The 13,036-nt window shown below is 40.1% G+C and overlaps 1 protein-coding gene across 22 annotated transcripts in view; it reads right to left on the reverse strand.

The window, feature by feature from the left end:
- Positions 1-12,405, reverse strand: part of ADD1 (adducin 1) — a 64,437-nt gene extending 52,032 nt beyond the window's left edge. For 15 of the 22 annotated variants that reach the window (XR_012660420.1, XR_012660421.1, XM_075091995.1 and 12 more), the window contains exon 1: positions 12,108-12,253. The gene's annotated coding sequence lies outside the window, so the exon portion shown is untranslated. Of the gene's footprint in view, positions 1-12,107; positions 12,261-12,298 lie in introns of those variants that run through there. The other 7 variants (XR_012660422.1, XM_075091998.1, XM_075092007.1 and 4 more) reach the window with 3 other exon arrangements.
- Between the last annotated feature and the right edge of the window lie 631 nt (positions 12,406-13,036).

Below are 13,036 nucleotides of genomic sequence, written 5' to 3' on the forward strand. Positions count from 1 at the left end.
AAAAATCCTAGATAAATCCTCTGTGTAATGTAATCCAGATTTTCAAAACTGTTTCTGTCCTTACAGTATCAATTTATTTTTCTATTCTACTTGAATGTATTTTTCTCGTCTCTCTTCTCTAAACTAAGACCTCAGCTTTCCCTCCTGCCTCATACTTGCCCACTGTTTTCTTTCTTATTAGTATCAGACCTTACTATAGAATTTCAGAGATCTACCAGCTAACACTGAACAGGAAATACTTCAAATATTTTCCCCTTTAATCTCATGCACTTCTATGAACATCACTAAAAATCAGATGGTTTTATGAAGATGTTCAATGACACACAATAGCGATAACTCACCAGCTTAAATTATTATTTATCAACCTTATCGCTGATCTTTCTCTGTTATCCTCAAGCTTCTTGCTCTCCTCCAGCCTTAAGTAACCTATACAAGATTGTTAATATAAATTGTTTCAGTTTTCCAGATCTTTAATATAGAAAGAAATTAACAGTAACAAAATCTGAACAGCCCATTAGCTAGTCAGTGTACTGTATCTCCTTGTTGCAAATTTGTTCTGTGCAGATGCTACTTTCTCCACCAACTATTCCTTAACGTTTTTCACAGGGAATTTAATCTAATCCAACTAGTCCTGGAAAGGATAGACACTCACTCTTCTTTGGGGGGAGTGAGAGGAAGTAAGATTTTTCTGATTTATCCTCCAAAGATCAAACTGCATGTCAACATGCATCCTCACTTTATAGGACAGTTTCGATTTTACCTGTTTACGAGGCACAGTGACAAAATGAAAAATATAGTTCTAAAAACACTTACTAAAAGAAGTGTCACCAGCTAACATCATGCAGAATTTTCAAAACAACTGACTCTCATACGAAATAAGAAATCAAAATGCCACAGCTGAATAGGCTACTGAAAATATAAATTATTCCAACTTTGCATCCCTTTCAGAACTAGCTATAGCATAAGCCACATCTGCAGGGGATGCTATTCTACACCATGTAATAAAAGATTATTTGAATTTAAGACAACTGAGCAATACTCAGCTTCAGTTTTGACAGACAAATGAATAAAAAATAATTTATCTAAAAATGCATATAAAGCCAGAAAGCTTTTTCTCCTCTCCAATGTTTAATAGCATATTTTCAGTTAACAAAAAAATTACCTGTTTACCAGAAGGGAGAAACTGATAAGCTTCCAGTGTCATATTCATAAAGCAAATTTTAAAAAACAAGAATACTTGGCTTTTCAGTAATTATTATTATAATTTCTATCACTCCAAAGTGATATTATTTACTTTAATCAGTTACCATGACAAATCCTGTACAGTCTAGTTGAAAAAACATTATTTAACAACAAAAAGGTCAAGATAATAAACTTTTACAATTTTCTTACTGCCCATATATTCTTTCAAAATACCAGTATTCCTAAATATTGCAAGAGCTTTAAGATTATATCTGCTAAGTCATCCACTCTTTGGAGATGGCTGCCAAACAGTTTGAGACTTAAACTGCATTTTTTTTCTTTTGTTACATGAGAATGTCTCTACTTCACACATATTTAACAGTAAATGACAAGTGAGGATGTCTAAACCATAAAGCTGATTAAATACAATTTAGTCAATATTCATATAATAGCGAACTCTTCCACAAGTATTAACTATTCTTTATCAGCTTTTCCCAAAAAATTCCACTTTGGGATGTAACTCATCCAACATTAACACTTAAACATGTGCAAAGTGCCATTTAAGTCATTGATGTTATGCCTACCTATTTACTATTCATATTAGTCATTATGTGTGACTACAGCAATTTAAGGGAATAAGATCTAGTACTCAATCTTCTACATTAATTCTGAAAACATTAAAATACTGTTAAACTTGTGAATAAAGAAAACACATCCTATTTAAAGTGCACAGATAGGGCTACACACTGCTTTGGCAATTAGTTGTACCTAAAATCAACAGGAAATTCAGCTAACAGCTGAAGGGAAGTCAATAATACACATTAAGCACTGTCAGGAAGGAACCTTTCAAACATCATTAAATTTCTATCCTGTCCTAACCAAACTACTTTCCATGCTTGAACTTCCTTCCAAAAATGAAGCTTTCTAGAGTAACATTTACAAAAAAGAATAAGTAAGGCAGAGTTAGAGAATAGAAAAATATAAAGCAAATACTGTATCTCTACCTCTGTTTCTGTTCGTATAAAAAGCATAACCAGTAACTTACACTACTGATTGATAGAGGCAAAACAATTACACAAATGAGCATTTACGAATCCCCTCCTAGGTCTGAAACACCTCAGCAGGAATTAAAGCATGATTTAACATGTCATAATAATTGAATAAATTAGAAAAATATTGTAACCTCAGGCAACGTTAATTCCCCAATTTGCCAATTAGTGTGTTTCTGTCAGGGAGAAGGCAGTAGAGGCCTTGTCTTTGTCAAGACTCCTTCAAAACCACCAATCTTCTATTATGCAGAGATATGGGAGCGTTCCTCATTAGTGCAAACACAAGCACAATGCTTCCTCAAAATATTACACTCCAAGCTTATTAGATGGACAGAGTCTTAGGGCAATAAACAGGAACAGCAGGGCAATACATAGCAACATGGTACACAGGGGTTTCGCCACTCAACCCTTCAGCTTGCACCAATTATTTTTTTTTCTTTCAAACAGCTGAAAGGAGAATTCTCAGAGAAATATGCAGACAATGACATAGCTGTGCACATGTTGTGGGCAGCTTCCTGCAATCACACAGGACAGCACGAGAAGACGACAATACAGGGCTCATTATCCAATCTATTAGATTATTCTCTGTTGATTTGGGATTTCTTAATGCAAAACATAATACATAAGATACAATGTAGTGTATTACATAAAACATTTATTATCACTTTATATAAGCATCTACATACCTCAGAATGCAGCTAGTCTATTTGTCCAAGAAACAGACCATCTGTGTACCTCCTGGTCTCTGGACAGTATCTGGTCAAGTATCATATTTGACTAACAAGACAGGAATCATGGGAACAAATGGATATTCTTGGTCAAGGAGTTCAAATCCCAAGGTACTGTGGAAAGCTACGTGTTATATCCCCTCCTCCCCCTTATATAAGCTAAGCAGCTCCATCTTACCACTACTCCTAAGGGAAGGCTGTTGCAGACTTCTATGCCTCCGTTGCTTAGGAACCGCCTTTTCTAATTTCCAGACTAGGTTTATTCTTGGATAGTTTATACTCATTTGTTCTCACACCTCAAGCTTAAGAAGCTCTTTTTACCCACCTGTGTTGTTTCACTCATTTTTATGAAGAGCAACTTCTTTCATGCTTTGTTTTCCATGATCAAACAAGACACTCTGAGCCCCCTTACCAAGCAAATTCTCCATTCTCTTAGTCATTCTAGGAACCAGTCCCTGCACCTCTTCCAGACCAAATACCCTTTTTACTTGTTGGTAGGTGACAGAAATTAGACAAAATATTCCAGATCAGCTTTCACCAGTACCGCAAAAAGTCAGTACCACTTTACTTCTTTAAAGGAAAATATTAGTAGGGCAACAAGAGTATACCTGTTATCCTAATATTTTCACAGTTGCTAACTCTGATAGGTTAGTCACCCTGAAGCATTACAAGATCACCTTCATTTTTAAAGTGTCATTAAACATGACTTCTTTTTCTACTGGTGATGTCCTAAGGTCTCAACTTTGTTCTGTCCAAAACCTCCTTTTGTATTGATGATACCTGACATCTGATGAGAAAACACAAGACTGGCATAAGAAGTAGGAACACATCAATGTTTTAATGAAAATACTAACTCTTGAAACCAACCCTTGACAAATTCCACTATTAACATACTTCCAATCCATCATCTTGTGGTCACCCAGTTCTACACAAACTCAACACATCCTGTCACCATTTTAAACCAATTTGCACAGAAACATCACCCTAGCTGTCACATGGAATCGACTTACACATTATATGACTTCTAAGTTAAAAGAGGTCAGCTCTAACCACGTATCCTCTCCAAGTAGTCAGGTATCTTACAAAAAGAGCCATTAGATTTCTCTGACAAAGTCCTCCTCTGTTCAGAGCTGTATCACTTCACACCTCATTTTCCTCTTACCTCCATATCAAATAGCTTCTCTAAATTTAAACAAATCCCTGAATATTAACGTCACACTAATGACAGAATAACTATCCTAACCCACCTTTTCCTCTAACCATTGTGACTACTTTTGTATCCAGTTCCCTTCTGCCTTGACATTTAGTAATGACTCTTGCAACTGAGCCTCTAATTACACAGACCACCTACTTCAAAATTCCAAAGTAAATATTATATAGTCCCACTGATCTGCACCAGGGAAGTTCAACTTTATCTTTATGGAAATAGTTTTTATAACTTCACTGTTTGCCAGTATATGTACGTTCAAAACTGCCTTCACTGAAAATTAAAGGCAAACTTTTCATGTAGTTTTTCACCTGTATCTAAATTATTTTTAGTCTTATTTCATTGTCCCCATGCTCCCTGACAAGAGAAGTGATCAGTCTTTTTCAGGTTTTCTGCTTACTCCTGATGGCCCTCTTCAATTTGTTAACCTTCGATCTTGCATTTCCACTTTTTTTGTATATTAAAAAAAATAAAGTTTGGTAATAGCACAAATATTTTATACAGTTGCCAGACTTATCTGCATTTATTGCTGTATCAGAAGTTCAGCCACACCAGAAGTAGCTGAAAACACCTCATCAAATAAGCCCTGAACATTGCTGTAAAACTGGAATTGCAAGAACATTTGGATGCTAAACTAAGTTATGACCTTTGCAATTTGGATGTTGACTTCTATAATTACCATTATTAACAGCTTTTCATGACACTCAGAGAGGGGTTTGGGTCTTATTTTATTTAGGTGGGGTTTTATTTGCTTGTTTTTCTCCCTAAATTATGTATGCCTAAAACATGATTAGAAAGATTAATACTACAAGGTCTTCCCAGAGCTTGAGAAAGAGAAGGCAAGTGTTAAGACTGCTTAATTTCAGCTTTACCTCAGAGGTCACATGCAAAAAAAAAAAAAGCAACAGCAAAACCTGAATTCTCAATATTTTGGTTTGAGAACACACTGCACAGCTATTACAAAACATACTTGAAAGAAAAAAAAAGTCTGCAGAAACAAGGTTCAAATTTAGGATTACTATAGCAACAGAGAGGAGGGAGGAGAAAATTACCAGATTACTCTCTCTCAGATCATCAAATCCTTGAAAGAATAAATTTAGATTTGAGCTTCAGTCAAATGAACTTAATTTATCCTATTCATTAATTATTAACACATCAAATTAAGGATTAAGTTAAACAAGCAAAAACTGTAGTACAAGAAGTAAAGTAGCAAATACAAAATTTCAGACTTAATAACTTCACCTTCTCCTTCTACTATATCTACGTGATATCACAACAGGTCTTCAAACAAATAACTGATAACAAACAGTATTATTTAGGAAGGTGTCTAGTCCTGATTAAAGGTCTGCAAAGAAAAAGGCATTCAAAATCTGCCTCATTCTTAAGTGACTCCAGTAACTACACTACTGAAAATGTGCAATAATAGGCCCCCATTTGACTTGGAGGTACAATTAATTTCCTAAAATATAGTTCATTTATTACAGAACTAACGTATTTCAACAACATATGCAAGCATACTAATGACTTAATGCCCTGAAAACCAGGGAATGCAGAAATAAGCTTAAGCTTTTTAAAAAGGTGACATTATGACAAACAGACCCATGATATTCTAAGTAACTAATCACTTATCTTTTCATTATGCAATCTTTAGCATTCTTTGCTTTGTGGGTTGTTTTAATAAATGCTTAAAAATAATTAACATAATGGTCACTACTCCAGTACCAATAAATATCATACTTACGTTAATGTCTGAAAAAAGAGCAAGAAAAATAGTAGTCTGTCTTTTTGAGAGACCAACTATTTCAATACTTTAGCCCACTCACATTAGCCAGGATCTGAAACCCATTAAACATGCAGCTGAAGTGGCAAATGCAGCTACAAAGGTTTATTTTGACATTGTGAGCTTTGCTTGAGGCGTGGAGGGGTGTCTCCCCACTTTAGTGGTGTTGACCCATAAAGACTCTTAGCCTCAGGCAACTTTTCCACCAGCCACACTGTTCAATTAATAAGGCTGCCCTCATAATTTTCAAGACTGCCTAAGTCCAGCTTCTCTGGCTGACATTCAGATTTTAACCATGTTTCCCAGCCTTCTGTTCACCATTTCTGGTTTTTGTTGACCAGCTGCCAAAATGCTCTTTATTTTCTGGTGGCTAGGCAGGCCAGAGGACAGTGTGAGACTACCTTCCTCCAATTTGTGCAGCAAACTGATCGCTGTGCTCTCTGCTCTTGGCTCCTCCCCAAGTTGCTGCAGTGAGGGAAAACTGGAGGATACTGGAAGGACTATCATTCCACAACTGTGAAGCAAGGGTATAGGCATCTTAACTGGGGTTTCCTTGCCCCTAAATCAACATCTCCATTAACAGGCTGGAATTGAGTCAAAGACAGTGTCCTTGATCAACAATAAAGGCTACAGCAGATCCAGAAATGGACACCCCACCTGTCAAAATCCTCACCCCATGCTACAATCACAAACATCCTCTCTTTCCAGGAGAGAGGCAAGAAGCTCAGTATATGATGATCCATATAACTCAGGAGCATCAGCATTAGTGTAGGTTCTAAAGTAGATGGAAAGTGCAGTGAGAAACACACATAGGCAGACATGCAGTTACAAGTAGCAGCAATCAAAGAGAGCAACAGGAGGGTCCTCTCTGAGTCAAGGCACAGAAATCCACCACCTTCCTTTGACACATAAAAGTAGTAATAGCTTTCCCTTAAACTAAACGTATAATGTTTTACCTCCCTCTCCATCTAAACCAGATATGATCCACTGGCGTTGGGGAAGCACTAAAGGATTTACTAACTTTTTACCTAAATCCCTATATAAGGGGGGGTGGGGGAAGGGGAAGACAGCCATTCAAAAAAAACTAAACTCAAAGTATGCCTTATCCTTTTCCTCCAGAGTCACAATGCAGGAACACCAACTTTATGCCCAGTAGTATGTAACAAAACCCCAACACAAAACACAAAAAAAACAACCAACCAAGAAGCCCCATAGAACAATCTTCATGGGTCGAGGTTTTCCCAGACACTTGCTGGTTTAATCCAGCACCAGCTACAATAAATTTGAAATAGTGTATCACACCTCTCAAGATTCAAGATCTGAAACATGATAGTAATAAAAAGCATGAAAAGCACCACACCAAGAATTTAAAACTTGTACATACAAAATGAAAACAAACCCAAAATAAACCAAAATCAGTTTCTATGGCTGCAAGTTAAATTACAGGTTTTAGTCAAAAGTTGCTTTTACACGTTTATTGATACCAACCAAAACCCTAGACGATCTTGGGTATAGCAGTTTCATTTCCCCCTAATCTCTGGTGCATAAATGTACCACAACTTAACATTTATCTACTCATTTGATGTGAAAGTATCAAAGATATCATAAAGTGTTACTGATTAACTGCATTTACTGTTCACAATCTCCATAAGCCCTTTTTAGCAATTCATTCAGGTGTATAAAAGAAAAAGATGATCTCGAACTCCAAAGTATTTTACTCCCCACCTTTTCAGATTTCAGGAGTCATGACCTGAAAACCATACACAAAATAGAGTGTAAAAATAAGTAATTTTAAAATAAGACAAAATGCAATGTATAGTCAATTAAAAATGCAAAGGAATATCTGATTAGTCTCAAAAGCATGGAAACTCCAAGTCTCAGTTTTAAAGATCAGCTCTTCATATCCCAGTTTTAAAACGGAATTGAAATGCCCTTTCATGTATATCAATTTTCAATTAATCTGCAGCAAAAGCCACTCAAATAAGTGATGGTGAAAAACACTTTTGATATCCCACTTGCTAACGCAACTGATCTGAGGCTGAAAGATTGATCTTGCACTGAATAATAACTGTACCCACCACAGCAGGCAGAGATCATTTCTCAAAACACAATCTAATAAGCAAGGTCAAAAGGAGGAAGTTAGGAAGGTGCTGAAGAAGTTGTTACTCCTGTTTGGCTACACTTTGACAACATTTTGAGTTTCTTCTCAACAGTCAAAGAGCCAATCCAGCAAAGCCGGCAAGCATACATGATGGTCAGGCAGCTTGACTGGCAGTATTTATTCAAACCCACCTCTACGCTAAATCTTAATTTTCCCTGAAATGAAGAACAGTTATACTTTAGAATTCCCCAGAGTAGCACTAACATTTAAACTTTATTCAAGACCAGGATGGCTGGGTAGAGTGTTAAACCAAAACCCTCATGACAAATGACTGACTTGAAAAACCAGGAGTTCTAACAACAGTCTAAAAATTGTGATTCCTGGAGTCTCTGCCCTTACAACTTTTGCAACTACTAACCACTAAAATTTCTGAACTGACAAGACCACCGTGAACAACATCCTCTGACTGGTCAGGAAAGAAATAATTTGCTTCAATTTTACTAAAGATTATCAAGATAATTCTCCGTAAACAACAGAAGCTACTGAGATGATAACAGACATTATCATAAAGTTATGTTGAACATTCCATTAAATCACTATGGAACCCTGTTGTTGAACATGCACTACTTCAAAATGATAAGAAAAGTAACCATAGAAAAGGGTAATTTTGAAGTAAAAATTATCATAGATCAACATATCCATATAACCAGTACTTTTTAAGCATTACAACCTCTAATGAGTAGAAGCTGTCCTCAGGAAATAAACTGCTTTGCATGATCCACATATTACACCCTTCTTTACCAACAGGTTTGTTCAGCTGATGTTTCTCAGCCCTACCAAAAAGAAGTACTTTTGAAGAGAAATGCTGAAAAAGTGGCAAGACTAGGTAATGTTTTCCTATTCCTCTGAGAAGGCTGATTAAATTATATGAATTAAAATTGCAAAACTGAGATAATCTAGGAGCTTCTACTGTTTTAAAAAACACCTGCTTTTGAATCTGTTAACACAGAAAATCTTTAGGTAGTTTAATACAGAAGAGTTTTAGGTAGGTTACTCAACAGATATCAAATGCCCTGCACAACAGAATCAGCAGTTTAAACCTACATTCATATTTGCTCACAATCACTTTTCAAATATAAAGCTCCTACCACTCTAAAAACATCTAAAAATATTTAGTCACATATGAATTACTAACACATTTGCATTTGCAAACGGATTGCTTTCTGCCATGCAGCATGGTCCAAGAGTAAATTCTAATTTAAAAGCCATCAAAATCAGAAATTTAGCATTATTTTTTACTTCTTATCCTCATGATTCAGGTGTCCCCACTGCACAATGGAAGCAACACTTCATGTAAGTATTGGGCAAGTTTTGTTACTATGAGTTTTTCCCTCAAAACAGGACTGGCTCATTTGCATAGCAACAGTTTGGAATTTACAAACTACCCCCTATTCACCACTGCTACAGCTCTTAAATAATTAAGAAAACCATTTCTACAACTCAGAAAAGCAGTGGGTACAAGATTTACTCTGTAGCCTCCTCAGAGTTAGAAAGCACTTGTCACACAGAAGTTATACGCTTACTAGCAATCAACACGCTAACCATCCTTCTAGTTTGACGCCTCCAGTTGTAACATTTTATTCTATTCATTAACAAAATTGGCTACTTCAAAATGCAGCTTTTTCCTCTAATAGCAAGTCACAGAATGTTGCATGAGGAGATTTGTTAAAAGCACTTCATGCTGTGAAGCTACCCTTCAAAAACCGAGGCTCAAGTGGGGCAGAAGTAGCTTTATCCTTAGTCCTGTGAAGGTCTGAGTGTTCAAATGGGTTTGTCCACATAATCTCACCAAGTAATCCAATTCCATACATGCAAAATAACATTTAATGTTGATGGTGAACCTCAAAGAAAGAATAGATTTGAGTCATTTTCTGTTGGAGACATCTATAAAGAAATGCTACAGAAAAATACTCATTCAGCAGATGACCTTCTTCACTCTACAGCATTAGTGAACCATACTCTAATGAACCCACTGGCACAACAGGCTAGCAGAAGTGCTTGTTTCAGATGAAGCACAAACATCCTGATTTCTCACAGCATAGCCAAATATAAAAAAGAAAACAATCAGGCAATACAACACTTTTTGGCTAAAAAGCACTATCGTCTGCGTGTAACCTTGCATAGAAAACAGAGCTCCAGTAAAACTGCAAGATACTTAAACGTGCAAATGTGGTAATGCACATATTATCTTGTTACAGTGAAGATGTGAAAACTTGCAACTGTCTCTTCTTGGAAACTCTCCTAAGAAAACCACCAAGCATTAATTCCTTCATTGAGGCGAACTACATAGAACCTTATGTTCGCTTAAGACTATTTTCACACAATCACATCACATCTGCTTACTGAATATAACAAAATACCAAAGTCACCTGCTCCAGAACTAAGGAGCCAGTCCATAGTTGCATTTTTCTCACTTATCATACAACAGCTTTAAAAAGAATATTTTCTTATTGAGGCACAGAATGGTTACATCAATCAATTTAATAAAGAAAAATGGAAGCCCATTTTAGAAATAGTTTGTGTTTCTTAATGTTAAAAATAATTTATTCTACCAAAAAAAGAAAAAATTTGCAGCAGTCAAGAACTGCTGAGTAGTCCGTTAGCACATTCAGTCACATTACACGAACCCAGAGCCGCAAACAGCCTCTGTGCATGGCGATACCTGTAGCTTTCAGCAAAGCATACAGAAATTACGCAGCAGTAGTTGCAGTTGGAGAATCCTTTAACTGAAGGTAGACATGTTTCGTAAAGCTCTATAAAGACATAAGTCATCATGCAAGAATACTGAATACATTTAGTATATGATAATGTTATGATCTATAGCGACTTTCCAAAAAGCAGAGAATAAAACCCAGCAATGAGCCTACACCATTGAGCTAAAGCAGTATCACATGAAAGATTTAAATCCCAGTGCTATTCCTAGCCCCCAATCTCAGTATAGTCATAAATATTTTTCCAGCTTGACTGGAATTTCCCCCTCCCTAATTGCTAGTTTTAACTAAAGCCAATGTAGATTAAGAACCAAATGCTTAAAAGCAGCATAGAGACCGTGCAGTAATTATGTAAAAAAGACACGGGACATGTTGTATCAAAAGCAGACACTGGAAATGCTACAATCCAGATACCCCTTTCCAGCAGAGGAAACAAAACAACTGCCCGTCTGCTGCTGCTTCTGGTACCCCGCCAATCAATAACACCGCACAAATGCATCACATCCCCTCCTTCATTCCGACGTCCTCTGCGGACGGTTATTTGGACTCGCTAATGCCCGCATTTTGCCAATCGGCAGGTCACCTCAGAGCCCAGAAGCAGAGGCAGGTGAAGCAGACGGGCGGCGGGGGAAGGGCCAGACGACGCATCGCCTGGGTGAAATGGAGATTTAAACGCCGAGCAGCCGCTTCCTGCGGCGGGAAGAGCGGCAGGCGCATCCCACCTGGCCCAGGGCGGTGGGCAGGGGTGGGGGGCCGCTTTCCGGCAGGAGGGCTGGCAGCAACCTGCCTCATCCAACCCTGCATCGCCCCCGCAGCCCAGCCCCAGCCCCTTCGGCGGCTGCAGGCTACCTCATTCCACCGCCACAGAGACCCGCGCACGGAGAGCTTTTCCACACACACCCCCCACAACCACCCGCTGCTTGTTTTCAAGGCACAGACGACACAACACCCCCACCCCCTCCCCCTCCCCGCCGCCCCGGGCTAAACAAGCCGGTTCCAGCGGCTGCGCCCCAGCCTCGCCCCCCCCCCCACTCGCCTCTCCGCAGCCTCCGCAGCGACCGCCCCCCCCCCCGGCCCGCCCGCCGCCAACGGCTGCACCCCCCCGCCCCCAGGACCGTTAACGGCTGCGCCCCCCTGCACCGAGGACCGTTAACGGCTGCGCACCCGCGCCGCGCGCACGAAGGACCGTTAACGACTGCGCCTGTCCGCTGCCCACCCCACCCCCACCCCCCGCGCCGTTACCAGCGCACCCCCCCTCCCATCCCGCCACCCCCCGCTGCAGCGCTCACCCGACAGCAGGTGAGAAAGGGCGGCGGGACGCAGCGGGAGAGAAGGAGCCGCTGCAGACGGTCCCGCTGAGGAGGCTGAGGCTGCCGCCGCCGCCGCTGAGCCTCAGCCCCGCCTCCCGCCGCGCCGCTCCCTCCCCCTCCTCCTCCTCCTCCCCCACCCCCCGCCACCACCGAACCGCCCCAGCCCCCACCTGACAGGGTGCGGCTTCCCGAGGCCGCAGGCCAGTAACTGTGCCGCCCATTGGAGGGCGAACGCTCGGCGACTAAGCGGCTCTCCCATTGGCCGGCGGGATGCGCGGGCGGGGGACGGCGGGGGTTGCCTGTGGCGGCGGGGTGGGGCAGGGCGGTCGGGGGGCTGCGGGTGGGGGTGGCGGTAAGGGCGGGGCAGAGCCACACGGCCCGGCGAAGGGTTTCGTAGAGCTGGATCCCTCCAGAAAGGAGCAGCGCGTCGCCTGGGAAGCTTATCTGACAGCAGGCGGGGAGATAGGGGCAGAAATCAAGCAATTGCCAGGAGAGCGTTACGATATAAAGGGTTCCTTAACGCACAGCGGTGACGGTATCTAATCGCTGGAAGCTCGAGGCAGGTCAAGAGCGATCAGGAAGCGCCCATATCCAACTGCAGGTGTTTAAGTCAGTCGAATATCGTCCGGATGTTAAATTCCAGTCTATAATCAAGTTGTATACTACTTCTTAGTATAGAATCATTAAGGTTGGAAGACCTCTAGGATCGTCAAGTCCAACACCACCTTGGCTCCTAAACCATGCCCAAGTGACACGTCTATGTGTTTTTTGAACATCTCCAGGGATGGCAACTCCACAACCTCTCTGGGCAGCCTGTTCCAATACCTGACCACTCTTTCAGTAAAGAAATTTTTCCTAGTATCCAATCTAAACCTCCCCTGACGCAGCTTGAAGCTGTTTCCTCTCAT

The sequence above is a fragment of the Phalacrocorax aristotelis genome, chromosome 4, assembly GCF_949628215.1.
Source record: "Phalacrocorax aristotelis chromosome 4, bGulAri2.1, whole genome shotgun sequence".
Lineage (NCBI taxonomy): Eukaryota > Metazoa > Chordata > Aves > Suliformes > Phalacrocoracidae > Phalacrocorax > Phalacrocorax aristotelis.